Raw genomic sequence first — 22,963 nt, 5'->3', positions numbered from 1 at the left:
TGATGAAAAGATATCGTAAGGATGTCATCTTGGAGGGAAATATCTTTGATTTTATCTTGGGGAATTCTAAAAATGTGTTCCTCATCTCTTCTGATAGGGTTACAGTCATCAGGTTTGATAACCGTTACATCAGGAAGTTGGCTGTTCCTGAAATGGATTTCTAATGATCCAGGCCTTTCTTCCACCAGGTGGCAGTGTTGTCGGGAATGGGGAGTTTTAAGTTTCCCATATTTAATTGGGGTATTTACCTGTGACCACAGTACTTGGTTCACACAGTCAACTATGGTGTTCAGCCTTTTTAGGAAGTCCATCCCAATTATCATGTGGTGCTGGGATATGCTAGCAATGATGATGGGGTGTCTCAGTTCCTTATTACCCAGTTTCAGTTTAAGCCAGGCGGTACCCATGACTTGTAAAGGGTCTCCACCTACACCAATCAATGAGCTGTCAAAACTTTTAAGTCTCGGCTTGGTGGGCATGACATTCACCACTTTGTCAAAATGCTCCTGTGACATGATGGTTGCTTGGGATCCAGTGTCTATTAAGCCGACAATCGAAAGATCACTGGCATCCTGCACCTGCACCGTGGCATAATATCTCCCATCAGATTCAGTCAGCTCACACATGAAATTAGTGTGGTTGAAGATCTGTGGGCCCTTCAATAACCTATGACTAGCTCTTATCTCACCGCATGTGGTGGACACATCACCCTTATCCTCCCTGGTGGGATTCTTGGACTGTCTCAAGACAGAAGCACAACTAGAAGTTGGTGCTCCGTCTGGCTTGTCAATCCCGACGACTTCCGATGCCGCAACTATATTAGGGGCAATAGATGGACACTGAAAAACAGGAGAATCATTAATAACCAACAAATGGTCCCCCTTTGCCTGAGAACTAACTTCTCCATTAGTAGGCGTGTCAGGGACGGGGCACACATCTCCTGTCATTTGACTCAGTGTCCTCCCCTGTTGGTTTAAGGCTTGGTTGCCTGTTAATTCTGTGACCCTTGGTTGGTCACAGGAGCTGCTCCTAAAAAAGGATTGGATGGAAATTGAGTGACAAGCCTGTCCATTTGTTCAGCCATTTTGCTGACCTGTGCCTCTATTTGTCCAATACGCTCAGAGGAGTCATTCTGTTGATTCTCCCTTTTCCTATATTTGCGCTTGTATTTTGGACGAGACTGGTAATGAGACTCAGAGTCAGAACTACTGCTCTGGTCCCGACGCCATTGTTCTCTCTGAGGTTTTGGGGTCTCCCTGTTATTAAAGGGAGCCTGGGGTACTGTATCCCCCCTTTGAGCCTGAGGGTGTTCTTGGCGTGGAGGAAATCTTTGGAAATCGGAGTTTTTATTAAAATTGGGATTCTTATTGTAATTATGGTTCCTGTTGAAATTGGGGTTCCCATAAAAATTCCCATGTTGGTTTTGGCGAGGATAATAGAACCTCTGAGGATACCATTGCCTCCTTTGATTTTCATCACTGTACTGGCCCTTACCATACTTTTTATTCTTCTCACTTCCACTACCGTAGTTCCCTGGCTTTTGCCTATCCTTTCTCACCCACTGGTTTTGGGGTGCAAAGTTATGGACCTCCTTCACTTGCTGGGTTTGAGGTGCAAATCTAGGGGAACCATTGGTTTTACCCCCACGGACTACTTCCGCATATGATTTCTTCTCTGCCTGCACATTTGGATTTGGAGGGGAAACGGTAGTGGCTGCTACTATCTTGGGGCTATTTTTAGGTTCTCTTTTTATCCCGCCCTCACTGGACTGTTGGATCGAGAATAAATAGTCACTCTCTCTCACCAACCAATCAAGAGAGCATCCCTTTCTGTAATCCTTTGCAAGTCCCAATTTTATGTAAGCAGGTAATGCTTCATAGAATAGTGTCTTGAATTCTGGCTGGTTAGGATTGGGATCCTTTTCAGCCAGGAAATAGGCATTTCTGAGGACAGCCAGAAATTCTGCAGGGCTTTGGTGAGGACCACACTTTAAATTGTAGGCCGCAGCCTTGGCAGAGGTTACAGTTTTATAAGGCCCAAATTCCATGTGGCACTTATGTTTAACCTCTCTCCAGGACTGATTGGAATAGGCCCTCAAGGTCTCAAAGAATTGCCGGTATTTCTCCTCAAACACCCATGGCAGCAATTCTATTTTGGTGTGGTCATCTCTAATGCCCAGAATCTCTAACGTCTGTTCATATGTTTTCATGTGTTCGGTGATTTCAAGGGACCCTTTCTTAGAAAACATAGGAACAGTGTCCTTCAGGAACTTAATGACCTTTGGGGTGTCATATCTCCTGAATGACCCCTGGGATTTCCCTTCCTGCCTATATGAAACCTCATATCTTTCTTCAGAGCGCTCTGGAGTGTATCTTGAAAGCTTAGGAGGTGACCTATATTCTGACCCTGACTCACTATCAGATACTTCGCTGTGATGCGGGTATCTCCGCTCATCAGCCTCTGGCTTGACTGGGTTGGTCCGTCTTTGGACCCCAGAATTTATTTGGGCCGTCAACCTTATAATCTGCTCCTCCAGAGTTTTCTGCTCAGATTTTATCAAGGTAAGTTCTGACTGGTCATGCTTATCCCCTGGGTGAACTTTAATTTTGACAGGAGATAACCTCTCTGATCTGAAGTATTCCACCTCATCTTTTAAGTCCTGATACTTCTTTTGAAGTTGTTTTAATTCCTGAAAGTTTCTTTCATATAGGTCCTGAGCACTTCGAAAGTCTCCGACCAATCTATCATAATGTTTCTCGGATTCGTCTAAACGAACACCGGCATGACCAAGCTTCCCTTTCAAAGACTCAATGTCCTGATTTTTTGCTTTCTAACAAGAGGCGGGCCTCTGACAACTCTTCCCTTAGAGTCCTGGTCTGCTGGGCAGCTCCAGCGGTCATGAACCATAACATGGGCCAAGCTTCTAGGAGAAGTCTGTCACGGCTTCTATCACTTTCTGCTCCAGCAAATGCTATTAAAAACCCAACAACCTGGCCCTTTTGGTTGAACAGGTCCTCAAAGGTATTCATGGCCTGCTCCTTCTCTTCATCCACAAATTCATTATTGCTATCCCCCAAATTCAATCTCTTGCGGAGATAATCTATTACTCCACATTCAACATAATTCTGCCAAGCACCGGCAGCTTTCCGGGCTGGCTTCATAACTTCCTGCTCAATGCCTTGAGCCGCCATATTTTCCTCGTTATGCTTGGAAGAGGTGGATCCGTGATTACTGGATGCCATTTTGATACAAAATATATGTTTGATAACGTGTACAAATATACAATCACCAGTGCGTTTTGTGTTATGGTACGATTTCTATGGATCTCAGCAGTGCCTCCAAATTTATGTTGTGGTGGTTTATGTAAGGATATATATTATTTATAAAGGGCGTGTCCCTTTCCCTTAGATGAAATATTACAGTGCCTCCAGCCGTTAAAATACGGCAAATATTTAGTAAACCAATAATTTGGACACCTTGATAATTTGATCACCACTTATTATTATACCTTGAATTCTTTTAGCCAATATGATTTCGTACCATACACACAAAATTTGCCTTATAATAGATAAATATAAAAATTTATTTATGTACAAAAATTATATATATATTAACACAAAACACAGAAGACTGGTGATAAATGAATATTGGTACACACAATCAAAAATATATCCTACCAATGTAAGACACAATAATAAGGTCTCTAACTAATTACATCAATCACAATTTTTTATGATATGATTATTTATTAAATTTATTAATAATTAATAATTTCGAATATCTCAAAGGTTATATTCTCGCATGCCGTGGCCATAGGCTTGCAAGAAGTAAGCCCTTGATATGTGATACTCTGGTTATTAATATTCAATAAATTATGAAATATGGAAAAATTTATAATATGGCAATAAACAATTTTTAACAGTAACACAGTATCTGACTACATATATCTAACTATCCAATATTGTTGTAATACACTACGGTAATTTTTATGATTCTACACAACAGAGGAAATAATTAATACAACATCAAATAAACATCTCACCACACCCGGACGTCAGACTAGGCAACTCTCCCGTGGATTTAGCTGGCAGTGGAACGCCTTTAGACTGATATATAGGCAAGTGATAGATTCAATAGGGGAGAATGTAGGAAGTTATAAGTTTAGAGGTTTAAAGTTTTAGGAAGTTTGAAAAGATGGAAGAGTAGTTATTTCAGCAGAGATCTTCTTCAGATGTCAGGTCTTTCCATGAGGTCTTATGAGGGTTCTTCTTTTTCATGAGGTTTTTTTTTTTCTGTTACAGCACATGGGCTTTTTATATCCACTAGTCCATTGTTCTAAGATACCTTCCCACCAGGCTTCCTGATTGGCTAGTTGAGAAATGTGTGTACATAAGCTATTTCTCACCTGCCCGCCAGGTGGCGGTCATGTATCACAGAACAATGTGAGTATTTGATATGACTCATATCTTGGGTGGAATCTTCAGGTAATTTCAGGAATAAAATATACAGCACTTTCCAGATATAGCAGTGATCATACCTATGATATTCTAAATAGGGACCATGGAATATAGGTGTATATTCGGTTATTCCTCCTTGAAGTATCATCCTGTTTGTTTCCTGATAAGACATGTAACTAATGCTAGTTTATAATACATCTTACTTCCCATCATCTCAATACTCAAGTTAGTGATATATAGTTCCCATTGCTGAGTATTTAGTGGTGTTTAAAGTCTATGACATCTTATTTATAATCTGTTTTTGTAGTACATTTTTGTAATGATATACAGTGAACTTTTAAACTTAAATGTCCTGAATTTCACCCCTTGGTTTCAGCATCAACATTTCCTCTGTTGTAGGGAAAAAATCTCTGTTTGCCTAGCCCTTGTATCGGACTCATAGTAAACAATTGTTAATGCTTTCACCCTTGGTGAACAATAGTAGATAGTAATAGTTTCAGAGGTCTGTTGGTTCATCACACTCTACAAGGTTTGGGTAAGCTCTCAGACAATCAGTTTGGTTCCTCTATTGTCATGTCCAGACCTTGTATATGTTTACCTGCTTATTGAAGTCTGAATAATGGTGTTTGATCACCTGAGAACTTTAAAATAGTATTGTCTCTAGGAGGAAAGAAAAACAATCCCTTTACCCATTACATTTCTCTAGCTAGATGGTTCAACCAAGACAAAATTAACTCTTAGCATCCGGCTATTGCTGAGCTGTTTGCCATATAATATTATGTCTTGATAAAAGTCATATTCTTGAGACATGATTCAAAAGCCCACAACAACCATACGAGGGCGTTTCATCTTCACCATCTCGAGTTCCAGCCCATACCCTGACCAGAGAGAGGGGGGATCTTCACGCTATTTATACATCGCGTATTTTTAATACGCCTCTGGTTAGTGCGCATTTATACCATATGCACAGGGAGCACCATTACAGGACTGGAATTTCTTGCAGTTTTTCACCAGAGATCATCTATTCACCAATTTGTATCACCATCACATATCTATTGCTCTATATATCAGTTACCTCTGATTGACTATTAGCGCTGCATTTTTTATTTTTATGCTATTTTCACAAGGTTTTATCTGGTTTCCTTGAATGTTCAGCTGCTTATATATGAAGAGCGCTCACTTTATTGCTATATTACTACGTCATGTTTCCAGCATTGGCACAGTTGTCTATATAACTGTGTCACTTCACAAGGGGACTACTTTTAAGGTGAGCAGAGCTGCTAGTGTATAGGTAAGCAAAAATTATTTTTACAGTTCATTCTGGAAATTAAATTTTCACACCTCAAATTTGAGTTGACTGATGATCAGGGCCCTCTCTCTCCTTTATAAATTCCAGTTGACTGATGATCAGGGCCCTCTCTCTCCTTTATAAATACGAGTTGACTGATGATCTGGGCCCTCTTTCTCCTTTATAAATTCAAGTTGACTGATGATCAGGGCCCTCTCTCTCCTTTATAAATTTGAGTTGACTGACGATCAGGGCTCCCTCACTCTTTTTCTCTGCTGCTTGGTGAAAATGCTGATTACTGACAGCACACTAAAAAGATACAAAATCTGCCGGTTTATTTTTGGGGAGCCCATTAGGGGAACCCTGTTAGTCAGGAACTCAGTTGAGTGGCTCAGCCCAGCAGATATTTTGTTTGTTATATGTTATGAACTTTCTATACAAAGCCCCTCTGCATTAGACTTGTGCATGCCGGAAATTTTTGTTTAATTTCATTTCGGATGCATTTGCTCATTGAAGAATTTTGTTTTGTCATATTCATTATGTTGAACTGATTCATTTTCAGAATTAATTTCATATTTTTGGCATTCGTTTCATATATTCTTTGGTCCAGGAGGATTCGAAAGGTGGATTTGCAATCTTTCTGGAAGATTGCTATATATTCGATTTATTATCGAATCGGACAAATTCAATATTTCCGGACGTCCAACCTACCAAGAGAAATGGCATGAGCTGATTGGACAATATCTACTGGTGTCACGTGCATCGAAATTAACAAATGGAACAAAATTCCAATCAATTTGTTAGCTGAATCCAAATTATCGTACGAGTTTGAAAATCAAATTAATTCCCCCCCCCCCCCCCCGAACTACTATTGCATCATGTGACGCCATCTGAATGAAACAATTCCATTCCATAGATACACCTGCTGTGTTTTTACACTGATGATGTGTTTTTCTCACTGATGGATAGTAAGTTAGGGGACCCTGTAGGTTGGTGGAAGACAGACCATTCACACTGATTGCCAGTGATATCAGTTATCAGTGGAAGGAAGACCACCCTACATTGAGGATCATTTAAAGTAGGAGCCTTTCACTCTGATGTTTTCAAAACTCTTTCGCTGTGAGCAGGATTTGAACCTGCGCAGGGAAACCCTATTGGATTTCGAGTCCAACGCCTTAACCACTCGGCCATCACAGCTGCCTATAAACAGTTCCATTTCTTATACAGGCCATACACGTTTCGAATCCTGAATGATTTTTCATCCAAAAATCGAAAATGTCATTGGCTCGGTAATCCGATGGTGCCATCAATGATTTCAAAAATCGTCCGACCAAGTCATAAAGTTCACCCCATATAACAGGTGAAACTTCTGTTTTTTCCAGGTCACGGCTCATGCGCATATTCTTTTCAGAAAAACGATCGTCCAATTTGACCATCACTGAGTTTGAAAATCGGTCGTTTTTCACAAATTTTGCCTAATCACCGAAAAGGGGAGGAATCACGAAAATCGGCCGGTGCCATTGACCCAATAACAGACCGAATATCGGCCAATTATTCTTAGGTCTGATTTTCGGATGAAAAAAATTGGTTGAATTTCAACCCATGTATGGCCTCCCTTAATTTCATTATTACTTTTTTGGGGGATTTGATATAGACTTTAGATTGTAAGCTCCATGAGCAGGGCCCACCTATTCCTTCTGTATTGAACTGTATTGTAATCTATAAACAATCTGTAACCTATATGCAGACAGGAACTTCAAAGATACAAAGTAGCATTGTTTATAAACATTGTTCAGACAGGAGACTGAGAATTACTAAGCAACTTTGTTACTTGTGCACCTACTTTTTCATTAATCTCTTAGATTGTAAACTCCAAGGATCAGGCCCTCCTATCCCTCTTGTATTGAGTTGTATTGTCTCCTGTTATATTGTAAAGCGCTGAGCAAACTGTTGGCGCGATATAAATCCTGTATAATTATTATTATTATTATTATACAGTATTTATATAGCGCTAAAAGGTTTGCTCAGCGGTTTACATTATAGTGGGGGACAGAACATGAGACAATACAGTAACAATACAATACACGAGGGGTTCGAGGGCCCTACTCTTTTGAGCTTACAATCTAGGAGGGAGGGGATAGTGGTACAGGAGGAAGTGGCTGTGGGTGATGGAGTGGTAGGAGGAGATCGGCTGTTAGGTGAGGGCGGGGTAGGATTCCCTGAAGAGATGGGTTTTCAGGGTGCGCCTAAAAGTGAGGAGGGTAGGTGACAGTCTGATGGATTGGGGTAGTGAGTTCCAGAGGATGGGGGAAGTCCTGGAGAAGTCCTGCAGAGAAAGTAGGAGGTCTTGTGAGGAGCGAAGATTACGGGTTGGGTGGTATTTGGGTATCAGGTCGGTGAGGTAGTTTGGGGCAGCGTTATGAATGGCTTTGTATGTCTGTGTTAGTAGTTTGAATTTAATGCGTTGGGCAATCGGAAGCCAATGGAGGGAATGACAGAGGGGGGTGGAGCCAGTGGAGGGAATGACAGAGGGGGGTGGCAGAAGCGGAGCGGTTGGTAAGGTGGATGAGTCTGGCCGCTGAGTTCAGGATCGACTGAAGCGGGGATAGTCTGTGATGAGGTAGGCCGGTGAGGAGGGAGTTGCAGTAGTCCAGACGTGAGATAATAAGGGAGTGAACGAGTTGTTTAGTAGTGTCTGGGGTGAGGAACGAACGTATTTTGGAGATGTTGCGGAGGTGGAGCCTGCATGAGTTTGCCAACGATTGGACATGGGGTTGGAAGGACAGGTTTGACTCTAGAGTGACACCAAGGACTTTGGCTTGTGGGGTGGGACTGATGGTGGCGTTGTTGGTCATGATGGAGAGGGTGGGGGGGAGGGGGGCACAGGCTGGGGGGAAAAACAGGAGCTTGGTCTTGGAAAGGTTCAATTTGAGGAAATGGAGCGACATCCAGTCTGATATGTCGTTCAGTAGGTGGGTGATACGGGCGCAGACTGAAGGGGTGAGGTGAGGGGTGGAGAGGTAAATTTGCGTGTCATCTACGTAGAGGTGATAGTTGAAGCCGTGGGAATGTATCAGTTTGCATAATAATAATTTGTTGTCATTCATTTCTGTATCCATTTGGAGATTTGGAAACATCTGAATCGTTGAAAATTAAATTTTTGTCCAAAACACCAAATCGAACCGAAACCTATCGCACGTGCCTACTCTACATTGAACTGTGTATTTTTTTTTTGCTGCATCGCTGAATAAAAGTGCCGAAAAAACCCGCTGGACTGTTCTTGGGTGTCCCTGCCTGTTGCATGTTTTACCAGCTGAGCCGTGAGGACAGATATAAAAAGAATAATTCAGCATACTTTCGGGAGCTTTGTCTGTGTATTGTATATTTCCCTGTATATTGTGTGTGCCTGGAGTACAACTTATCAGAGCCATAATTTCCATGGAAGAGCGAATGATCTTCTTCAAAGTATTTATTCTGGACGTCCTTTCTATATATCTCACCCTCCAGGTTAAACACGGCATATATTCAGATTATCACTCCAAATACACGGAAAATGCTGCAACTAATTAAAGTCATAAAACATGTTTTCTCAGTCAGATGAAAAGTTTTATGGCGCTGAGCTTGTCTGGATTTTTATTTATTTAGCAAATTATTAAATTCACACCACTGATTCATTGGCAATGTGCATCATCCATTTTGCTTTCCAACGCAAAACACCCAACCGGAGGCGGCAAAATTACATGTACATAGATAATAATTCTCCGGGGCCGCATTCTCCCCATGTTATTACCCCGCGTACTGCTGTATCGCAGCTGGCTGTGACCAAGTGGCCATACAGACTCTTTCTTTTACAATTCAAAAAAGATTGAATGAACGTAAATGGCTGGTAGAATGTCTTACATTAAAAAATGACTACAATAAGAACGGGAGATTCCTATAGAAAGATCTAATTTGGAGAGAATTAAGTGATTGTCCATCTTGAAAATCATTTTGGTTGATAATTCTTTTTTAAGAAATGTTCTTTTTTTTTTTAATAAAACAAAATACTTTTTTTATAAATAACAAAAATGTTATTTATACCCAGAACACATGAAAGGGGTATAGGGGGGGAAAACACAGGGAGAATTTGAGGATTTGGTTAGCATGAGTTACTGAATTTTTTTTGTTATTTATAAAAAAAGTGTTTTTTTTTTTATTAACCTCCCTAGCGGTATGATTATTTCCGATTTTTGGTGCTGAAAGCGGTACATTTTTTTGCATGGAAATATGTAGTTTTTTTTATTGTAGGCTGTATTATTTAGGAATAACTCCCTGAAATCTGTCCGAACAAGAGTCTAGTAAACATCCCGGGTAGGATAAAATTTGAAACACGAAATCATAAATTATAATTTAATAAATAATCCTAAAAAATAATAATATAATAATAATACATTTAATTCAAAAATCTAATCAAACCAAAAACACTGAAATTTTAAATATAGCGCCAAGTTCGCACATCACTGAGCTCAGTCTCAGAATCGTTTTCAGTGTCTGATGAGGAATTTCCCCCACCAATCATTATCACTCAATTCTGCAAGTGGTTCTGATTTACTATCGCTGTTCTCTAGCCGGTCTAAACCCGCTTTTGACCTAAAGGGACGCTTTTTGGACGCCATGGACTTTTCTAAGTTTCCAGGCAGAAAGAACATTCAAAATGCAGACACGGGACAGGACAATGCACTCGGGACAAAATGTATGTGAAATGGGTTGAAACAGCAATGTTTTACTATGTAAAATTGTTTTGAAAAAAATGACATTTTTTTTAAATTTTCAAATTTCCCACCGCCGGCGGCGCCCGTACGTCCCGACGTCACAGGCACAGGAACACAGGAGCCGGATGCCGGCATCAGCCGGAGGAGATGGCCGGGGACGCTGCAGGGGACACATCGCGGGAGCGAAGGACAAAGTGGGTGCTGCAGGGACTCCCTGAGCAGCTCCGCATGGTAAGCCCGAGTGTAACTCGGGGTTACCGCTTTTGGTACAGAAACTTTACCCCGAGCTACACTCGGGAATACCGCCAGGGAGGTTAAAAAAATAAAAAGAAAATTTCTTAAAAAAGAATTATCAACTAAAATGATTTTCAAGATGGACAATCACTTATATCTCTCAAAAGTTGATCTTTCTATAGGAATATAAGCGGTAATTCTTATTTAAGAAATTGTCTTTTTTTTTTTTAATAAAAAAATAAACTTTTTTTATAAATAACAAAAAAAATTCAGTAACTCATGCTAACCAAATCCACAACTTCTCCCTGTGTTTCTTTTTCCCTATACCCCTGTTCTGGTTGGAAGCTCTGGGAAACACGGCACCTGGAACCAAGCAAGTCTCTGCAATGTATTGCAAACATTTTTTGACATGTCCAATAATTGGGACAGCTGTGTGCATTAGAAACCCATTGATTCCAATGGGCTTCCTTAACCACTTTAAGTCTACAGTAGGTTCACACCTATGCAGGTTGCATTTGATGAATTTCTGCATTGTGTTTTGCGTTGCGGTTTTGCAATGTGCATCATCCATTTTGCTTTCCACCCACGCAACACACCCAACATGAGGTGGCGAAATTACATGTACATAGATAAGAATTCTCCGGAGCCGTATTCTCCCCATGTTATTACCCCACATACTAGGGTGGCACAGTGGCTTAGTGGTTAGCACTTCTGCCTTTCAGAAAGTGGTCCATGGGTTCAATTCCCAACCATGGTACCACCTGCCTTGAGTTTGCATGTCCTCCCTGTGTTCGTGTGGGTTTCTTCTGGGTATGCTGGTTTCTTCCCACACTCCAAAGACATGCTGGTAGGTTAATTACCTCCTGTCTAAATTGTCCCAGTTTATCCCTGGCCATGTGGGACCTCCTCCATGGTGGGGGTTGGGGAAAGACCTTGCAACTTCCCCTGTTAAGAGAATTCATGGAAAAAGATGCTTATGAGTGACGGGTCAGATATGACTGGATAGATAGACTGCTGTATTGCAGCTGGCTGTGACCAAGTAGCTATACTGATTTTTTATTTATAATTCAAAAAAGATTGAATGAATGTAAATGGCTGGTAGAATGTCATACATTAAAAAATGACTACAATAAGAACGGGAGATTCCTATAGAAAGATCTAATTTCGAGAGATTTAAGTGATTGTCCATCTTGAAAATCATTTTAGTTGATAATTCTTTTTTAAGAAATTTTCTTTTTTTTTTTTTCTTTTTGAATAAATAAAAATACTTTTTTTATGAACGAAAAAAAAAACTTAGTAACATGCTAACAAAATCTGCAAATTCTCCCTTTGTTTTTTTTTATCCCCTATGTCGCTTTCATGTGTTCCGGTTGGAAGCTCTGGGAAACATGGCACCTGGAACCAAGCAAGTCTCTGCAATGCACGGCAAACATTTTTTGGCATGTCGAATAATTGGGACAACTGTGTGTATTAGAAACCCATTGATTCCAATGGGCCTCCTTAACCACTTTACGTCTAGGTTCACACAGGTTGCATTTCTGCATTGTGTTTTGCGTTGCGGTTTTGCAATGTGCATCATCCATTTTGCTTTCCACCCACGCAACACACCCAACTGGAGGCGGCGAAATTATATGTACATAGATAAGAATTCTCCGGGGGCGCGTTCTCTCCATGTTATTACCCCGCAGCCTGCTGTAATAGGGCAGCATAGTGGCTTAGTGGTTAGCACTTCTGCTTTGCAGCAATTGGGTCATGGGTTCAACTCCAGACCGTGATGCCTCCTGCATGGAGTTTGCATGTTCACATGGGTTTTCTCTGGGTACTCTGGTTTCCTCCTACACTCCAAAGATATGCTGGCAGGTTAATAGCTCTTGTATAAATTGTTCTAGTTTCATCCCTGGCCATGTGGGATCTCCTGCGTGGTGGGGGTTGGGGAAAGACCTAGCAACCTACCCTGTAAAATAAATGCTAAGAAAGTTCATGGAAAAAGATGCTAATGGGTGACAGTCCATGTAATCGCCAAGGGATGGATAGATTGCAGCTGGCTGTGGCCATACAGACATTTTTTTTTATAATTCGAAAAAGATTGAATGAACGTAAATGGCTGGTAGAATGTCATACATTAAAAAATGACTACAATAAGAACGGAAGATTCCTATAGAAAGATCTAATTTCAAGAGATTTAAGTGATTGTCCATCTTGAAAATCATTTTAGTTGATAATTCTTTTTTAAGAAATTTTCTTTTTTTTTCTTTTCTTATTTAATAAAAAAAAAAATACTTTTTTTATAAATTAAAAGAAAAATTAGTAACATGATAACCAAATCCACAAATTCTCCCTTTGTTTTTTTTCCCTATACCCATTTCATGTGTTCTGGTTGGAAGCTCTGGGAAACATGGCACCTGGAACAAAGCAAGTCTCTGCAATGCATGGCAAACATTTTTTGACATGTCCAATAATTGGGACAACTGTGTGCATTAGAAACCCATTGATTCCAATGGGCTTCCTTAACCACTTTAAGTCTAGGTTCACACCTATGCAGTTTGCGTTTGATGCATTTCTGCATTGCATTTTGCGTTTTTGCACTTGAGTTTTTGCTGCATTTTGCGTTTTGCTTTTTGTTTAATTTTTTTTAATTTTTCTTGTTGCTAGGCAGATTTTAAACAAAAAACGCATTAAAAAAAGCAGCAAAAACGCAATACATGCTTTTCTGCAGCATTCCCATTGAAGTCTATAGAACCAAAAAGGCAACTTTTGACGTTCAAAAAAGTCCCTTTCCAAAAAAAACACACCAGTTAAAAACATAGAGATGTGAACCTAGGGCAGCACAGTGGCTAAATGGTTAGCACTTCTGCTGGGCAGTGCTATGGTCATTGGTTCAAATTCCAACCACAGCCCCACCTGCCTCGAGTTTGTATCTTCTATCTTCTATCTGTGTCTGTGTGGGTTTCTTCTGGGTACTCTGGTTTCCTCCCACACTCCAAAGACATGCTGGTAGGTTAATTGGCTCCTGTCTAAATTGGCCCTAGTATATGGATGTGAGTTAGGGACCTTAGATTGTATGCCTCTTGAGGGTTAGGGACCTTAGATTGTACACCCCTTGAGGGTTAGGGACCTTAGATTGTACACCCCTTGAGGGTTAGGGACCTTAGATTGTATGCCCCTTGAGGGTTAGGGACCTTAGATTGTACTCCCCTTGAGGGTTAGGGACCTTAGATTGTATGCCCCTTGAGGGTTAGGGACCTTAGATTGTACCCCCTTGAGGGTTAGGGACCTTAGATTGTACCCCCTTGAGGGTTAGGGACCTTAGATTGTACACCCCTTGAGGGTTAGGGACCTTAGATTGTACACCCCTTGAGGGTTAGGGACCTTAGATTGTACGCCCCTTGAGGCTTAGGGACCTTAGATTGTACACCCCTTGGGGGTTAGGGACCTTAGTTTGTGTGCCCCTTGAGGGTTAGGGACCTTAGATTGTACGCCCCTTGAGGGTTAGGGACCTTAGATTGTATGCCCCTTGAGGGTTAGGGACCTTAGATTGTACCCCCTTGAGGGTTAGGGACCTTAGATTGTACCCCCTTGAGGGTTAGGGACCTTAGATTGTACCCCCTTGAGGGTTAGGGACCTTAGATTGTACACCCCTTGAGGGTTAGGGACCTTAGATTGTACGCCCCTTGAGGGTTAGGGACCTTAGATTGTACACCCCTTGAGGGTTAGGGACCTTAGTTTGTGTGCCCCTTGAGGGTTAGGGACCTTAGATTGTACGCCCCTTGAGGGTTAGAGACCTTAGATTGTACGCCCCTTGAGGGTTAGGGACCTTAGATTGTACGCCCCTTGAGGGTTAGGGACCTTAGATTGTACGCCCCTTGAGGGTTAGAGACCTTAGATTGTACGCCCCTTGAGGGTTAGGGACCTTAGATTGTACGCCCCTTGAGGGTTAGGGACCTTAGATTGTACGCCCCTTGAGGGTTAGGGACTGATGTGAATGTACAATATATATGTAAGTTGATGGCACTATATAAGTACCTGTAATAAATAACCTGTCCCTAACAAAACCATGTTAAATGGACTGCTGTGTGTTTCTGGAAAACATGCAGGTGTGAGCTTATTTTCTTGGAGCAATATATATTAAAGCAACTGCATAATGCTAAAATATTTTTGGATTATTTCCAGTTGTTTTGGTGTGCTTGTTATCACTTTACTTATCTATATATATATATTATTTTTAAGTATAATATTTCCAGCAAGAGCAACATAACAAAGCAGCTTGTTTAATAACACCAGCCTTTCTGAAATATCACATTAGATCCTTATCATTATTGAATAACATGTTACATTTGTAGGCAAGGGGGGGGGGGGTTATTTACTAGAACTGGAGATTGCAAAACACAGTGCATCTCTGCATAGAAACCAATCAGCTTCCAGGTTTTAGGGCCGGTTCACACTATAGAAAATCAGTCCTGATGCGTTCCGGATGCATTTTTGCATGCGTGGTTGTGACGCGTTTTGGAGCATTCCAGTGTGTTGTTGGTGCCTTTTGGACACGTTCATTTTACGTGGCCTAACACTTGGTGGCTGAGTGGCTGTTGTTCCCAGTTGCTTCCACTTTGTTATAATCCCACTAACAGTTGAGCGTGGAATATTTAGTAGCCAGGAAATGTCACGGATGGACTTATTGCACAGGTGGCCACCTATCACGGGACCACGCTTGGAGTCACTGAGCTCCTGAGAGCGACCCATTCTTTCACCAATGTTTGTAGAAGCAGTCTGCATGCCTAGGGGCTTGATTGTATACACCTGTGTCCATGGAGGGGATTGGAACACCCAAATCCAATGGAAGGCTGGCCCAATACTTTTGCCAATTTAGTGTGTGTGTGTATATATATATATATATATATATATATATATATATATATATATATACACACTTTTTTTTTTTTTTTTACTTGTCCCCCTGAGAGCGACCCATTCTTTCACAAATGTCTGTAGAAGCAGTCTGCATGCCTAGGGGCTTGATTGTATACACCTGTGGTCATGGAGGTGTTTGGGACTCCTGAATCCAATGATTTCGATGGCTGGCCCAATACTTTTGGCAATATAGTGTGTTTATATATATATACACACACACACTATATTGCCAAAAGTAAATAAATATATATCAGGGGTGGACTGGCCATTTGGAAACTCGGGCACTGCCTGAGGACCCTGGTCAGTAGGGGGCCCCATGAGATGCCCCTGGTACCTTTTTCATAGGCTTTTTTGAGTTTGAGCAAGGACACAGGGGCCCCATGATCCCCTATTGCCCGGGGGGGGGGGGGCGTGAATTGTCAGTCTGCTCCTGATATATATATATATATATATATATATATATATACATATATATATTTGTTATCTTGAGTACTGCAATGGCACATTTATTGACAAATCAATAAGCCCACAGCGGAAATGTATAAATTGCTCTGGTCCATAGGAGGTGCGAGAGCTGAACCGGTTAAATCACTTGTGACACGAACAGAGGACATTCAGGAACAATAGTCAATCTATTCTATTCTAAAAAAAAAATACTTACAGTCCACCGCGGGGGGTAAGAAAAAAATTCAGTTCAGGAAAGGAAGGATTCACGGCTGAGAAGTCGAGACTGTGGGTTTCAATCAAGGACAATTGTTTTATGGTCTGTCCATCATTTTCCTTTAAACACTTACAAAGATAATTCTGTGGGATCGGAGAGGTTCCACAGTGAATTGCCTGTTGACTTGCGCGGGTAATCAATGGCCAAGCTGACCGCATGTATGGATTTGCTGTACTGGAGAACACATTTCTGAAGACTCTCCGTTCACAGCCTGTCAGTCAAGCTCCAACCCAGGGCACACACACAAGAAAATACTGAATAAAACTATTTATTTCTAATTGGAAAGATGGAGTGAAAGATACAAAACAACCATTAAAGGGTCACTCTACTAAAGCTGCCATTTCAGTCTTTTGGACATGAGGCTGAAGGACAAAGCCAACGGTTAACAGTCCAGATTTATTCCACGGCAAGATCAGATAGCAGATTATACAAAAGAGCCAATGCGTTTTGGGTGCCAGAACTCCCCCCCCCTTCACCAGGGATGCAACAATACAATCAAAAGGGATAAAACAGACACAGGATATGGCTTCACATTGAACAGGTTAGGCCCCATGTACACAGGACACTTCTGAACAATGGAAACTGACTGCTGGAAAACGTAGGTTAAAAACCGTCTGTTTAGCCGCATTTGCATAATGCGTTTATGTGCGTTTATGTGCGTTTGCATTTAGAAGCATTTTTTAAAGATAAGCACAGGAGACCGTCCCAAATGCCCAGAATGCACTGAAAAGTGGTAAATTATGAACTATTTCAGACTGTTTCAGAGAAATACAGAGAGTAGAAGCAGAGACAGCAGTATGTGTTGAGATTAGTTAGGTGTGAGCAGGGGCGGACTGACAACTCATGGGGCCGCTGGGCAATAGGGGATCATGGGGCCCCTGTGTCCTTGCCCAAACTCAAAAAAGCCTATGAAAAAGGTACCAGGGGCATCTCATGGGGCCCCCTACTGACCCCGGGCTCTCGGGCAGTGCCCAAGTTTCCAAATGGTCAGTCCGCCCCTGGGTGTGTGTTGCTCATTAACATTTTTTTTTGTTTCCAAGGGTGGGAAAGGTGTCTGGTGGAGGGAGTCATTAAGGTCACCTGGCAGGGTCTGAGCACCCCTGAAGGTGGTGAGAGAGGTACAAGGCTCAAAGAAGCATGGGTGCCGGTAGCTTGGTAGCAGGTGACTGCCAGGGTCAGACACATAGTCAAGGTGAGCCAGGGGCACACACAGTGAGGCAGAAGTATGGTCAGGGAGCAGAACAATGGTCTCCCTGAGGAATTTGAGGTGTGAATGGTCATTAACATATCTTTTGTTTCCAATGGTGAGAGAGGTCTGAGGTGTGAATGGTCATTAACATATCTTTTGTTTCCAAGGGTGGGAGAGGTCTGAGGTGTGATTGGTCATTAACATATATTTTGTTTCCAAGGGTGGGAGAGGTCTGAGGTGTGAATGGTCAGTAACATATCTTTTGTTTCCAAGGGTGGGAGAGGTCTGAGGTGTGAATGGTCATTAACATATCTTTTGTTTCCAAGGGTGGGAGAGGTCTGAGGTGTGAATGGTCATTAACATATCTTTTGTTTCCAAGGGTGGGAGAGGTCTGAGGTGTGAACTGGTCATTACAATGTGTGACAAGCTTGGTAGGAACATCCTGTGTTCAGTGTTTTGTCCATTTGAGTACCTTGAAAACTCTTTCCATGTATTTTTCATTATGAAAAAGGCTCTGGACAGCATCGGGAACTGGAAGAGTTAAAAAAGAATTTCAAACACAAAGGCTTATAAATGCGATTTGCCGCGTTTACAAGCATTTTCCATTTGAAACGCTGATAAAATCGACTGCTGAACGCACGTTTTCTGCGTTCAAAAAAACAACTGTAAACTCAAATGCCTGTAAACGACTGTAAACGATGATGTGTACATGGACACCATATGATAACATTAGGGGGAGTTCAGGGGCTGCTGAAAAAAACGTTGAACAGCTCCTAAACGTGAGTTTATCAGCTGCAGTGTACATGAGACCTTAAGATCAGCGCACAAATAATAGACTTTGGCTGGCCATACACTATACAATTTTCTGTACAATTCCTGTCCAATTTCCTTTAGATTTACCTGTGTAGTACAAGGGCCTGCCTAATTGGATACAATTAAAAGTGTTGTTTAGGTTTGACCTTCTATTATATGGTTTTTGGTCATTCTAAAGCAATTTTCTAAAGAAAATTGTATAATGTATGGCCAGCCTAACAGCTCCAATCAGTGACTTTGCCTGGACTGCGATGATGTTATCAGTCTGCTGCAGGCAGGAGGAAGCATTTCCTCGGTCTCCTCTCCCCTCAGCCATAAAACTGCTACATTGGGGTGGATTTACTAAAGGCAAATAGACTGTGCACTTTGCACTCATTTTCTGCATAGCATTAAAGTTTTGCTGATTTCCATCATCCAATCATGTGCAAGCAAAAATATATATTTTTTTTACTTGCACCTGATTGGGTATTCTTTACAAAGTAAAGCTTTGCCTCATTACATTTACTAAAGAAAATGCGTGCAACTGCACTTGCAACATGCGCAGTCTATTTGCCTTTAGTGTGCTCACTCTGTTTTTGAGTTTTTTATTCATTTCAAGCCCTGATGAAGGGGGGGTGGAGGATAGCCCCCGAAACGTGTTGGTTTTCCAAGCAGTAGGTTTTTGGAACAAATATAAATCTAGTCTTGAATATTACAATGTATCACTTTAATTCTAGACACACTCAGACTCGGTTCACGCTAATACAACTTCAAAGTCACACGATTTCCAGTGAATGTGACCAGGGGCGGACTGACAACTCATGGGGCCCCCGGGCAATAGGGGATCATGGGGCCCCTGTGTCCTTGCCCAAACTCAAAAAAGCCTATGAAAAAGGTACCAGGGGTATCTCATGGGGCCCCCTACTGACCCCGGGGCCCTCGGGCAGTGCCCAAGTTTGCAAATGGTCAGTCCACCCCTGAATGTGAACACACAGTATTAAAGTGTTACGGAACCCACAACAGTACAATCAGTCTGTAGATGCAGGAAAGCATGCTTGTTATACTCACTGTGGGACCTAAGAGGTTAATCCTCTGTATTGTGTAAAAAGGCCATTTGAGCCTGCCTTCTCTGATCCTCCCCTTCTTCCAGTGTCTCCCTCTTATCTCCTGATAAGACATGTTGTGTGGAGACACTCTGCACATGCTCAGTTTGGTGTGTATTGCTAGAAAGGTTTTTTGTTTTCTTGTGATCAGCACAGGGCCAATCAGCACTGTCCAGGCAGAGGTCAGGGAGTACTACATCCTCCTAGAGCAAAATGAAAACTCCTCATACAAGCTTTAACCACTGCTCTGCTGGACACTGATAGAAGTCACAAGACTGCTATATATTGCTGATGAGAAAAGGTATTTAGCAGCTTGTATTTACTAAAATAATTTCCATGTTCTGTGTACTGTGGGAGACCAGATATAGTGAATGCAGGGTCCGGAGAGAGCAGATATAGTGAATGCAGGGTCCGGGGAGAGCGAATATAGTGAATGTGGGGTCCGGGGAGAGCGGATATAGTGAATGCAGGGTCCGGGGAGAGCGAATATAGTGAATTCTGGGTCCGGGGAGAGCGGATATAGTGAATGCAGGATCCTGGGAGAGCGGATATAGTGAATGCAGGGTCCGGGGAGAGCGAATATAGTGAATTCTGGGTCCGGGGAGAGCGGATATAGTGAATGCAGGATCCTGGGAGAGCGGATATAGTGAATGCAGGGTCCGGGGAGAGCGAATATAGTGAATGCCGGGTCCGGGGAGACCAGATATAGTGAACGCAGGGTTCGGGGAGAGCGGATATAGTGAATGCAGGGTCCAGGGAGACCGGATATAGTGAATGCAGGGTCCAGGGAGAGCAGATATAGTGAACGTGGGGTCCAGGGAGACCAGATATAGTGAATGCAGGGTCCGGGGAGAGCGGATATAGTGAATGCAGGGTCCGGGGAGAGCGGATATAGTGAATGCAGGGTCCGGGGAGAGCGGATATAGTGAATGCAGGGTCCAGTGAGACCATATATAGTGAATGCAGGGTCCGGGGAGACCAGATATAGTGAATGCAGGGTCCGGGGAGACCGGATATAGTGAATGCGGGGTCAGAGGAGACCAGATATAGTGAATTCAGGGTCCGGGGAGACCGGATATAGTGAATGCGGGGTCAGAGGAGACCAGATATAGTGAATTCAGGGTCCGGGGAGACCGGATATAGTGAATGCGGGGTCCGGGGATACCAGATATAGTGAATGCAGGGTTCGGGGAGACCGGATATAGTGAATGCAGGGACCTGGGAGACCAGATATAGTGAATGCAGGGTCTGGGGAGAGCGGATATAGTGAATGCAGGGTCCGGGGAGACCAGATATAGTGAATGCAGGGCCTGGGGAGAGCGGATATAGTGAATGCAGGGTCCAGGGAGACCAGATATAGAGAATGCATGGTCCGGCGAGACCGGATATAGAGAATGCAGAGACCGGGGAGAGCGGATATAGGGAATGCAGGGTCCGGGGAGAGCGGATATAGTGAATGCGGGGTCCAGGGAGACCAGATATAGTGACTGCAGGGTCCGGGGAGACCGGATATAGAGAATACAGGGTCTGGGGAGAGCAGATATAGTGAATGCAGGGTCCAGGGAGACCAGATATAGTGAATGCAGGGTCTGGGGAGACCAGATATAGTGAATGCAGGGTCTGGGGAGACCAGATATAGTGAATGCAGGGTCCGTGGAGAGCGGATATAGTGAATGCGGGGTCCAGGGAGAGCGGATATAGTGAATGCAGGGTCCAGGGAGACCAGATATAGTGAATGCAGGGTCTGGGGAGACCAGATATAGTGAATGCGGGGTCCAGGGAGACCAGATATAGTGAATGCAGGGTCCGGGGAGACCGGATATAGTGACTGCAGGGTCTGGGGAGACTGGATATAGAGAATGCAGGGTCCGGGGAGAGCGGATATAGTGAATGCGGGGTCCGGCGAGAGCGGATATAGTGAATGCGGGGTCCGGGGAGACTGGATATAGAGAATGCAGGGTCTGGGGAGACTGGATATAGAGAATGCAGGGTCTGGGGTTTAGTAACATTTTAAGCTGGCATCTCAGTCCAAGAAGCAGATTGTGACCCTGGATGATGCCTGAACATGTCACTGTCGTTCTGGAGAGATAAGCAGGACGGCAATGTCCGGAGGAGTACAGTGATTTCTGTGACAAGCAATCCATATCAGAAAGTGTTACACTCACATATTATTTGTATTTTCTTAAAAATAAATAAATAAATGAACCCTGAATACCGAGCTTGCCACTTATTTGTACAATCCCATGAAAGAACCGTGCGAGATCAGATTCCCTGTGCATTGTGATTACCGCCGGCCTGCTTTGCAGCCTCTGCCTTGTGCCGGTACAGCAGCTGCTGAGGGTTAGGATGGCGTTTTGCTTGTTAAAGTCAATATGATTTAATTGAAATGTCACTTCTGGTCTGGAAGCCTCAATTGAAGTCCTTGAGCGGATCCGTACGGTTCTGAGAACCGTTAATCTGATGGCAGAGCGGCGTGGCGTCATCGAGGGAGAGCGCGGATAGCGGCCCATCACAATGAACTGGCACTCAGGCCGTATTTGATCTTTTCTGCCGAGGGGTCTCGAGTGGGAATATAATTATCACATGGAGGAGAGTCACGAGATTCACGGGAACTGACAGCTCGGCAGACTTTGACACCAAAGCTCCGCTCTCTGCCTGCTCAGCGCTGCCATTCTGCCGACACTCTGCCCTCGCACTTTTATTAAAGAGCGTCTAAAGCCAAAACTTCTTTTCTTTAATTTGTTCCAGATGGAGTGGGGAAGGGTTAGATCCTCTGTCAGGTTTGTATTGCTTTTCGGATCCCGTCACTCTACTATCATTCATTTCAGCAGGAATTCTTTCCATTAACCGCTTCAATACCAGGCACTTTCACTCCCTTCCTGCCCAGGACAATTTTCAGCGCCGTCGCACTTTGAATGACAATTGCGCAGTCATGCAACACTGCGCCCAAATTAAGTTTTTAATAATTTTTTTGGTGACAGACAGAGCTTTCTTTTGGCGGTATTTAATCATCAGTGGGGTTTTTATTTTTTTGCTAAACAAATTAAAAAAGATCAAAAATTAAAAGAAAAACCTTTTTTGTCGTTTCTGTTGTAACATTTTGCAAATAAGTAATTTTTCTTTTTCACTGCTGTGCGCTGATGAGGCTGCATTGATGGGCACTGGTGAGGCTGCACTGATGTGTGCTGATGAGGCTGCACTGATGGGCACTGGTGAGGCTGCACTGATGTGTGCTGATGAGGCTGCACTGATGAGGCTGCACTGTTGGGCACTGATGAGGCTGCACTGATGGGCACTCATGAAGCTGCACTGATGGGCACTCATGAGGCTGCACTGATGTGTGCTGATGAGGCTGCACTGATGAGGCTGCACTGATGGGCACTCATGAAGCTGCACTGATGGGCACTCATGAGGCTGCACTGATGGGTACTCATGAGGCTGCACTGTTGGACACTGATTAGGCTGTACTGATGGGCACTGATGAGGCTGCACTGTTGGGCCCTGATGAGGCTGCACTGCCGGA

The 22,963-nt window shown here is 42.9% G+C and overlaps 1 non-coding gene across 1 annotated transcript; it reads right to left on the bottom strand.

The window, feature by feature from the left end:
• Window positions 1-6,860: 6,860 nt before the first annotated feature.
• On the bottom strand, window positions 6,861-6,942 carry TRNAS-CGA (transfer RNA serine (anticodon CGA)). Its single transcript has one exon. It is a non-coding gene; the product is annotated as a tRNA-Ser (tRNA).
• Window positions 6,943-22,963: the final 16,021 nt, after the last annotated feature.

The sequence above is a fragment of the Staurois parvus genome, unplaced genomic scaffold (assembly GCF_062004578.1).
Source record: "Staurois parvus isolate SC_StPar_1 unplaced genomic scaffold, SC_StPar_1.0 ptg001246l, whole genome shotgun sequence".
Lineage (NCBI taxonomy): Eukaryota > Metazoa > Chordata > Amphibia > Anura > Ranidae > Staurois > Staurois parvus.
This window is presented reverse-complemented; position numbering and strand designations above follow the sequence as displayed.